This window comes from Sceloporus occidentalis, unplaced genomic scaffold (genome assembly GCF_023333645.1).
Source record: "Sceloporus occidentalis isolate IW3139 unplaced genomic scaffold, rSceOcc1.0.p SCAF_183, whole genome shotgun sequence".
NCBI classification, from domain to species: domain Eukaryota; kingdom Metazoa; phylum Chordata; class Lepidosauria; order Squamata; family Phrynosomatidae; genus Sceloporus; species Sceloporus occidentalis.
In genome coordinates this window covers 388,141-398,312 of record NW_028317163.1, presented here as the reverse complement: position 1 = coordinate 398,312, position 10,172 = coordinate 388,141, and positions in this window count along the sequence as shown.

Genomic DNA, 10,172 nt, shown 5'->3' with positions numbered 1-10,172 from the left:
TGTGAAACCTTTATTCTAACTTCAAGTACTTGCACATGATGAAGAAATCTAGATACACATCTTAGGGTGCCAAGAAAGGTCAACCATCTTTAGATTGCTTTTTGTCCACCTTCTCTTCTATATTGACCACTTCCACATTGGTCACCAAAGTAAAAAATAATATTCTGTATATTTCACAAAGACCCATTTCAGTTTTGTCTCTCAAAAAAACATACAATGCAATTCAAGAAACGGCCTCACAAGGAAACAAAGTCATTAAGTCACCTTATACCTTCAAAGCGATAACGTATTGTTGGGTGAAATAACGTTGTTGTTAGAATTCAGCACAGAGTACCAGAGTTACCCTGTGACCAAAGGTAATTCAGAATTCAGTGTCTTCTATATAGATTTATTTCTTATACAAAGCATACATACATACAGCACCAGTTGATGACTGATGGTAGTAGTAGTATCACACATGTGTTCGACCAGTCTACAAGGAAGACCATGGATGGACCTAGAAGACTAGGGACACTTACCTACATCTTCCCAACTGTCATACCTAAGAATTTACAAGTTCCAGTAAGTTATCAAAGTGTTTTGTGTGCGAACATATCATGTACCAGATTTTCCTTCTTCACAGATAATATCCTTTCAAGTAAAAAATATACATTCCTTGTGGAAAGCTTTCATGGTGTGTTTCTTGTCGTAGGAGAGGAATAAAAAAGAGCAGCCCCTTTTAAGATCACTTTTACTCCCCTTCTCCGATGACAGTCATGGGCAGGCATAAAGGAACAGAGAGAGACAGATGAACAAAACCTTGAATGTTCAGAAACTTTCATACTCACACATGCATGTTTTAAAAAATGTCTGATCTTCACACGGGCCTCACAAATTTGCTTTGTTCATTTTTTTGTATTAAAAATCCAGAATACGCAATAGAATTCCAGGACTCATTAAACCAAAATAGAATTATGAAGAAGGGAATCATTTAAATGAACTCAAACATTTTAGTCCAGAAGAAGACAAATATGTCAACTCTGTTAACTGTGCCTATTTTTTTTATGGCGACTTGCTATAATTTTAATAGAAGGTATGTGATCGTTTTAAACCTTCAGTGCTCCTATTCCTAGAATGCTTCTAACTTCTATCCCAACACAGAGGCAGATTTTCATTAGGATTATGAAGACGGCTTCAGCCAAATGTTGATGTATTCGTATGCTTCCTTTGTTTCTTTTAATTAAGCAAAGCCCGGCGTATGTGGCAAAAGCATTAATTGGTATGATTAACTGGTTCCAACAGCCAACATGATTCAAATCTACGAAGAAGACTGACTTGTTGTAGAACAGAGTGTGTCTAAAAAAAGACACTTTTGAAGAACATGTGGACTTACCCAGATATCCTTGTAAATCACCCACAAACTTTATTCAGCAGAAAATACAGACTTCCGATAAAAAAAAGCAACCACATTAATAAATACCTACTGTTGTCCATCTTATTTAATTGCCAAGGCATTTTATAAATATTAGACAAATTCCATTAGCAAACGAGTGATATGATCTTATAAGATGCTTTAGGGCGGCTTTCCAAGTTTAAAATCTACATTGTTTTATGTAAAGATTGTTACATACAAATATTTTGTGCATCATATACAAGAACCAGAAGAAAACTCTTCAAGTCATACCATTACAGACTGAAAGATCAAGGATACCTCATCTAAAAGAATCTTTGGGATCTTGAATGTATAACAATGAAATAAATGCTACTGTTGCATATTACATTCCGGCAAAATTAAATAATTAATCATACGTACCTCCCTAACAACTAGAAGATTAAATTACTCCTCCATGATAAACCTTTTGAGGGGTTTGACTCTACTGTCACCAAGATGCCAAAGCTTAACCATCACTCATCTTTATGACATCATCACATGGCCTCGTTAGCAAATTAGTTTGTTTACGCTCATCACTTGACTGCCTTGTCATGTTATGGAGCCTATTCAATCGCTATTCAACAAGAGAAAGAGTTTGTATATTGTAACAAAAATGTAATTCGTTGCGGTCCAAGACTTCAAGACCATTGTTAGAACTTGTTAGAAACGCATTACGTTATATTAGATCCTGGAGGTATGACACGATGGGATCTATGTGCTGTCAGTCATGGAACAACCCATTGAGAATCCCAGTGGTTACCTGTTCTGCGTTTCTTACCTTACTCCAGTCTTTTCGATAAAATACAGTTTAATGACAGTTTAATATGAAAAAAAAAGATTAATTTGCAGTCTGTCATGTTATTTTTATTTTTAAAAAAATACATACAGATTATATGTCAAACAAAGCAAAACAAAGGATAACAAATTAGTTCCAGGCGGCAGCTAATATAAAGATCAAGAGATTAGCATTAATTCATGGAACCAGCAAATATTGTAGAATAATGAAACACTTAAGAAGATTAATTCGATGGCAGAAATAAAAATAGAGAAATAAGATTTTGATTGCTTCATAATATAGTTTTGAAAGCTGCATAAAAGCATTAGAGCTCTGTGTGGAAGGAAATAATAGAGTATCAAATCTTGTAAAAAACATAAACAATTTAACCACGTCTCCGCTATGGAGAGATTATCAGGTATAATATCTTAAGAAGAAATATAAATAAAAATAACATATAATAAAAATGAACAAAAAACGCAACTGGGAATAAGGCTACAAATAAAAAAAAATCTACATTAGTAACAATATCTTGTTTATGGAAGTTGACTTAAAAAATTGTTTCAGAAATAGAAAATCACAAGATATCAAGATTGACCTTTAGATGTCATGTTGCCTAAATTTTTTTGCCATTATTCTAGCCTCTTTTGGGAAATAATATTGTTATATTAATTATTATTATTTATTTTTTTTACATGCACATTGTTACTTCTTAACAAATACTAAAACCTAAACCAAGTAAAAGATTGTTAATATATGTAACTATGTAAATGTCATCAATATCCAGAAGAAAAGAAAACAGAATTCTAAATAGGATGAAAACTGAACCATTATCTAGAGGGTCAAAAAAGATTCCATAACTCTGTAATGTAATGAACGACACTTAAGTAAACGCACATTCCAAAGTTTATTGATTAAATTCTGAGTTGTGGCGAATAGAAACATTTCAATCTCCTGACATCGAGATGAATCAAAAAGAAGGATCCCTATCAAGTCTCTCGAAGAAGGCAGAAAGACCTACAGTGTTTCAGTTCCTTGCGTACACAAATGGAATTATAGAGGATTCATGACGAAAGATCACGTCTTCTAGGAGAACTGGTCCAATGGAATTTTTAACATCATATTTATCATGGATGGTCTATACGTTGTCTACTTATGCTTATATTAGGAAGATCTTTGATTTACTCATCAAGCTTACATTTTATTTTAACGTTTTTCACGTTTATGAGATCTTGATCTTTGCTGTCAATGTTGCTGCAAGTGTGTTATGCCAGCTGATGTTCCCATATGATATGCCAATCTTTATAACCAAAGAATTAAGAAGAAGTCCTTCGTTTAAATGATATTCTCAATATTATCGGCTGATGGTGGTTCTCCAGCTTCCATGAAACACATGTGCCGCTGAGACTATAAATTTCATGTGCGGGGATTTCAATTGTCAAAATATTATGTCGTGGGACCTCAAGTGCTAATCCAAACACAAGACTGTACCCTACAGAGGTTTTGTGCTCTTTCAGCAATAGAGAATATTTCTCCCAATGGACTGGATACCATTGATGTGAAACCACTCGTCTTATGAGAAAAGTGCCACTTTCATGTCCTCTAAGGTGATAACTCATATTTGGAAGACAGGAAAATATTAATGTAGTTTTCATTTATTTCCCACATTATTGAGGTGTACAGATTTTACACGAGGGACCATCATGAGTTCTTACTCCGGAGAATCCATTTCCTTTTCAGAGTGCTTCAGTTGACACTATTGTGTAAGTTTAGCGTTGGGTAAACAATATTATTATTCATGGGGAAAAAACAACAACGTATGTTGTTATGACTCCTACAACCACTTTAACTTGGCTACAAGTCTTAAAAAAGTTTGAGAGAGAAGAAATGGAACGTACTGGAACGTCAAAGTCAAATAACTCCTTTCACAAAAAACATTTTTGAGGATATTTGATAGGATTTAAAGTATTGAAGAATGATGATAGAGAGGACCTCAGAATCCAGTATTGTTGGTACTGAGGAGTTATCTTTTGATTGCTTACCAAACTAGATAAAGATTCAAAAATCCCAATTGGCACCAAAAAGTGGTATCTCCAGGTTGTGCCAATTCTTTTTTTCCAGCATAATGAAGGCAAGTCCATTTGGCCAATTAGTAGTCCTCTCCTCTATGGTTGTCTTCATAGCGCACAACTCGAGGGTTCTTAGGTTGGGCAGAAGTGAAATTAAAACTGTGAAATTGTATTGAATTAAGTTGTTTTGTTAACAGAAGACTGACTTCTCTAACAGTTGTGGGTTTTTATAGCTCTAAAATACTACAGTAATTTACCAGGTATCTAGTCTGTATATCTTCTGACTGCTCCAAACATCTCAAGATATTACATTTTATCATCCCTTGCCAATCTTCAAAAAAATAGCTGAAATTACTTTTTCACCCCAAAACATAGATATTGCACATGTTCCTCCATTTCATCAGTCAAATAACACCTGTGGATTCCTATTTTCAGACCAAGTGTGCTGCTCATGGGATCATGGGATCTCCTAACCTGTTTCCCGTTGGTTCTTTTAGTCAAGGGTTGGATCTTTTTTTGCTTGTCTAAAGAGCCAAATGTTGGTTCATATATGAACAGCCAAACATGCGACCAACTGTTTATTTACATGGACAGGTAAAGGATTTCGAGACGACATACTTTCCAAATTGTCGCATACCCTATAAATTATACGAGCCTACCTTTATAAGTAGGTATTAGACATTTGAATTCGTACAAATTAAAATTTTAACAAAATTTGCCAATTTGTTCATTCGTAAAAATATCCAAATAGCCTGTTTAATCCTTAAAAAAATATTGCAAATATTTATGAAATGTATCGAGTTATAAAACATCACAATTTGGAAGTGTTAGGTCTATTTTAATCTTAAAAAATTCATGTGCCGCCATCTTTGAAATTTCATCTGTTCTCAGGTGGCATCTCCAGCCTTACACATGGAAAAAATCATCATCATCCCTTGGTGCAAAGTGTTTTGGAATCTTACTGTCAGTCCAAACAGGAAGTTGTAAGCCACTTCCTGTACTGTCCCTGTCGTGCATGAGCATCTAGCTCTAGAAATTGTTTTGAGTCTGGTAGTTCTTCTTTAAAGCTATTATCGCAAATAAAGATATAATAATAACAAGTTAAATGTGATTACATTTTGGGACAAAAATATGATAAATATGTATATAGCAGTAAAAATTTTAGATATCCTCCTCTTTTGCAGTAAACGGTTGAATATAAAGCTTTCTGTATATGTTTGTCCAATTTATAACAAGTCAAGGATATAACTAACAAGCTTCTTAAAAGAGCAGAACTATAATGAAGAAAGACAGGCCACAGCTGTGTATAAATTCAATTAAAACTCCTTTCTCAAAGGTCATGTGTCACTAAACGTCCGCTGGATTTTGAGACTTTTCTCTAAAATTCAACTTGAAGGCGCCATCAGGGAATAAAAACGTACAGTCCCCAAGTGCCAATATTTAGGCTAGTTTAAGGGAAAATGAATGTGTAATGAAACTTTGATTCTCACTTTAAAGTTACCTGTTCTTTTTTTAAAATACATTTTAAAATTGAAGAGACTTGTCTGTTGTACTTCAGTGTTCATCAGCTGGTTGTAAATGTACCCCTTGGGGTATTTCTTGAGTTCACAAGCATGCATTAGGGCAAAAAAGATTGAGAAATGCCTCATCCAGTAAGTGCTCATCCCAGTGACTTTGTATCTAAATCACAAAGACATAATTTACTGGTTGCCTATCCGGTCCTCGAGGCAAACATATGGGCCTGGTTCTGTAAGTCTCCCCATTGGAATACGATGGGGTAATTACTAAATCCTGCCCTGTTACTGCATCTTGACGACCAGGTTGGGAACCCCTGCCATAGAAAATAATGTCTTCCATTGGTCAAATGGGTCCTTATTGACATAACATATAAAGGGAACTCAGTGGTAGGTTGGAAATTGGTTTATATAGAAAACACCATCAGTGGGATGCTCTAAAGTCAATGATATGAAGCAGTTTGGGTTTTTTGTTCCCTTTTTCCACTGGAGCCTTTATTAGCCCCTTAATTGTTTCAGTATGCAGTCCGTTTCCGAGATCAAAACAAATACAGCTTGGTCCTAGGTGCTGAAGTTAGAAGTCTAATCAAATCGCCATGTGCCGTCTTCATTGAATTATGAATTATGGACTATAAATTATGTGCATACAATGCGCAGGGACATATAGATGTATTCACTAAAGGATGAGGTGTTGAGGGTGGTTGTAGTTTGGACTCAATTACTGTTTATTATGAAGGACCACTACTGACAATCTTCTCCAAAATTGAAGGGCTGAGCAAACCCTGTATAATGTATAGTTCAATGAGTGAGGAGATTGAAGAAATCTTTTTGATTTAGCTATACATTGCATAGGGCTGTCCAAGGTGTTCTTGCACTGGGGTTGGGCCTTCATTTTGAATAGTAAAGTCAATGGGCTGAAACACAACTCTACTGACTACTCTCCCTTTAGAGAATAGACCACACTATGACCTAGTAGGACTAGTAGGACTCAGTCATGAGAATTTTGTAATAAGTATTTCTTGAAGAGAAAGGCTGAAACTCCTTTGATGGTCTGGAGGGTGAGCATGTTTTGTTTTTGATGGCGATGACTAAGAATTGGCATTGGCGCATGTTCCAGGTTGGGCTGCAAGTGCAAAACACCAAAAAATTCTTACACAAACACTTTGATTTGGGTAGGATTATTCTATGTAACAAGTTTAGCAGGATTTGCCTTTTTTCACCTGTTAACTTCCATGTGAAAGGAAAGGATTATGCAATTAAGTTTATGGATATGTATGTAACAAGAGAGTAAATGCCATAGGGCCAGGATGGCCATTCTAGGAGGATACAACAGTTGTAGCAAAGAACAATTGATGGTAATGTGGACTGTTGTTACAAAATAGCAATGACCATCCCCACTTTGGTCCCAAAATTTGCATTCCCCCATTCCTCCCTGATGGCCCCTTTTCATCACCTGATCCCCCTCTTTTCTAGGAGGTCAGAATGTTTGCTGGGTATGAGGGTATCACAGGGTTCTACAGCCCTAAAAGCCCCAATAATGTGGGGAAACAGCAAGAAATGGCTTTATAAATTGAAGGGGTAAATAAAACCTATTCTCCTTCCTCTAATTGCTTCACTTAGCTGCAAAAGTGCAATGGAGCACAAAGTCAAATAAAAAGTCTGGAGAAAGCCCCCAAAACAAAAGTGGACCCTCTTTGTCAAAGTGAAATGCTGGGTTTCATGCAACAGCTGGAAACACTCAGTTTACCAAATGTATTTTGGGGGGTTATTTTCACATTCATAAATTGAACCCTAAATATTTGAAAATAAGCAAAATAAATACATACAATAAATCGACCCAATTTACAATCATGGATCCCAAAGAAAATCAATATCTAGTCTTAAATTATAAAATCTATAAATTCAAGTCTGTGTAATCAGTCCATGACCCAAACATTGTGTTTTGTTACTAAAAATGTCAGGACTTTCATCTGGCACAGCATTCTTTGAAAATAATTGAATATTATTTGGCCATAAATTACATTTAATTAAAGGGATTATTTAAATGCATTTAAAGATCTTAAAATATCCAGCAATCCAGATTCTGGAATCCAAAATTTCCACCGTGTTTTTAACTGGATCAGTAAATGAAAAAATATATAGATTTATTTTACTAAACTAAGACTTAACACCAAGGTATAGGCTGAAAAATATGTCATGTATGAAAATTTACCTAAAAAGTCTGTCAGCATCCCATGTGATTTCTTTTAAATTTAAAAAGTGAATTTCTTTAACCCTTTGGCTGTCACTGTTGGGCAGATCAATGCTTTAAGCAAAGCCTATTCCGGCATTTAAACTGTTAAAACATGCTTAAAGTTGACCTGCTCTTCACGAGTCAGATAGGAGTAATCAGTCAGATAGGGAAAATCATAAGATATAGAATGAATTATAAGCTATGTATGGAAATCTACCTAAAAAATCCTCAGCTTCCCACATGATTTACAGCCATTTTCCTTAACCCTTTGGCTCTCACTGTGGGGGAGATTTGTGCTTAAGGATTATTAACAAAAATACTTAAAGCTGATTTCCCAGTCAGTAAAGGGAAAATCATTTTGGACTTCCCATGTTTTTAACTCTTTAATTACTTTTAACACCCTGAATCTGTCCTAGTAATAGCATTTAATATGTGTCCCAATGCTCTCACTTTGCATGTCTAATACACGTTTCAAGACATGATCATCTTCTTAAATGTGAGAACTTATTATTCTTGTTAATAAGAACATTTCCTTTAATTACTTAATTGTATGAACCTATAGGAATTATGGAGAAACGATTTGTATGATCAATTCTCATTATTTCTGCCAAGTACACCCTTCTCTGTGGGGTTAGGAACAGTAAATGGTTAAATCAGTCATTTAAAGCTAAATATTATCTAAGTATTTTCTATGGGGGAATTTTTTTAATTACCCTCACATACACTGAGCTGATTAAATTATCTGACAATGGCAAGTAAATACGCTGATTATAATCAAAAACAAAGAAGCACAAGATGCAAACACCAACATATTACAATTACATTGGATAAAGAATTATTCCAAATATCAAATATTCATTTAAAAAAATGTTTAGGTTGTGATTCTACATTTTAAAAATATGTCAAAACCTAATTGGTTAATGTCTTAATTTGTTAGGGGATAAATAATATTTTTCCCATTCTTTTCTTTATTCACAAACATTATAAATCCCCCCCCCCCGTTAATTGCCATAAACATTGAATACATAATTTCTTTATTGATCTGTGCAGATAATTATATAAGTATATTGTACTGCGCTGTGGAATATGTTAGTGCTTTAAAAACACCGAATAGTATAGGATTCCGCAGGAGTTGAATATTTCATTGTAATCTAACGATGTGTAATGTGTTTATTGCGCGTCAAAACGCAGCTCCATCTTTGACATTTTTTGAATTACATATGTTTAAATCTAGCTTTTTTAAATAAAACTCATATAATTAACAAAATGTATAGACAGATCATAGAGCTGAGTGTATTTAAGTGAGATGTATAGGGTTTACATAAAATATTAAATAATGTATTACATGGCAATAAAAAGATCTTACAAGTATAAATATAAAATAAATGAAGAATCATTTTTTATTTATCCAAAATACTATTTTATATATATATATATATATATATATATATATATATATATATATATATATATATATATATATATATAAATATATATATATATATAATTATAGTATTTTGAGTGAATATATACATATATCATCAAAAGTGAACTACTATTATTTTATTTTTTAAATTAATAGCACAATTGCCGTTAATATAACTAGCAATGTAATAAATTCACTGGTATTCCAACAAAATAAAACAAAACTACTTGTTCTGTTTAACCTTCCCAAGTGCTATAAGGCAGCTACCTGGCTCTCAAGTGGTTAATATGAGTGTTCTTTTTTAAGGGTTTATTAGAATACATATATATATATTGTTTGTTTTTTTACCAGGTGTCCAAATGTCCCTTTGAACCTTTTCTCATGGTGTATGGGTGGAAATGAGTTCTTCAACCTGCAGTTGCTAATGTAACCCTCCTTGTTACCCACCACAAACCTAGAGAGATTGAATTGTCTACATACAGAAAAAAAAAGTTTGTAAAAAAGATTTTTCTTAAGACATTGTGAATAAGAAAGCTTCAGTTTGCAGCAGTGACACTGAGCAGTGAAGTGGAGAGGACCTCATTCAGGATTTTTTCCATAGTTTGTTGTGATACCTAAACAGAAGTGATCTGCAAACAGACTGCTTCAAATTGAGGGCTGAGGACTGTCTCATTGTAGCAAGCAGACAAAAAGCACAGAATTCCAACAAACTTTCTTAGTTCTCCTAGAAAGGAGGCCTTTTCA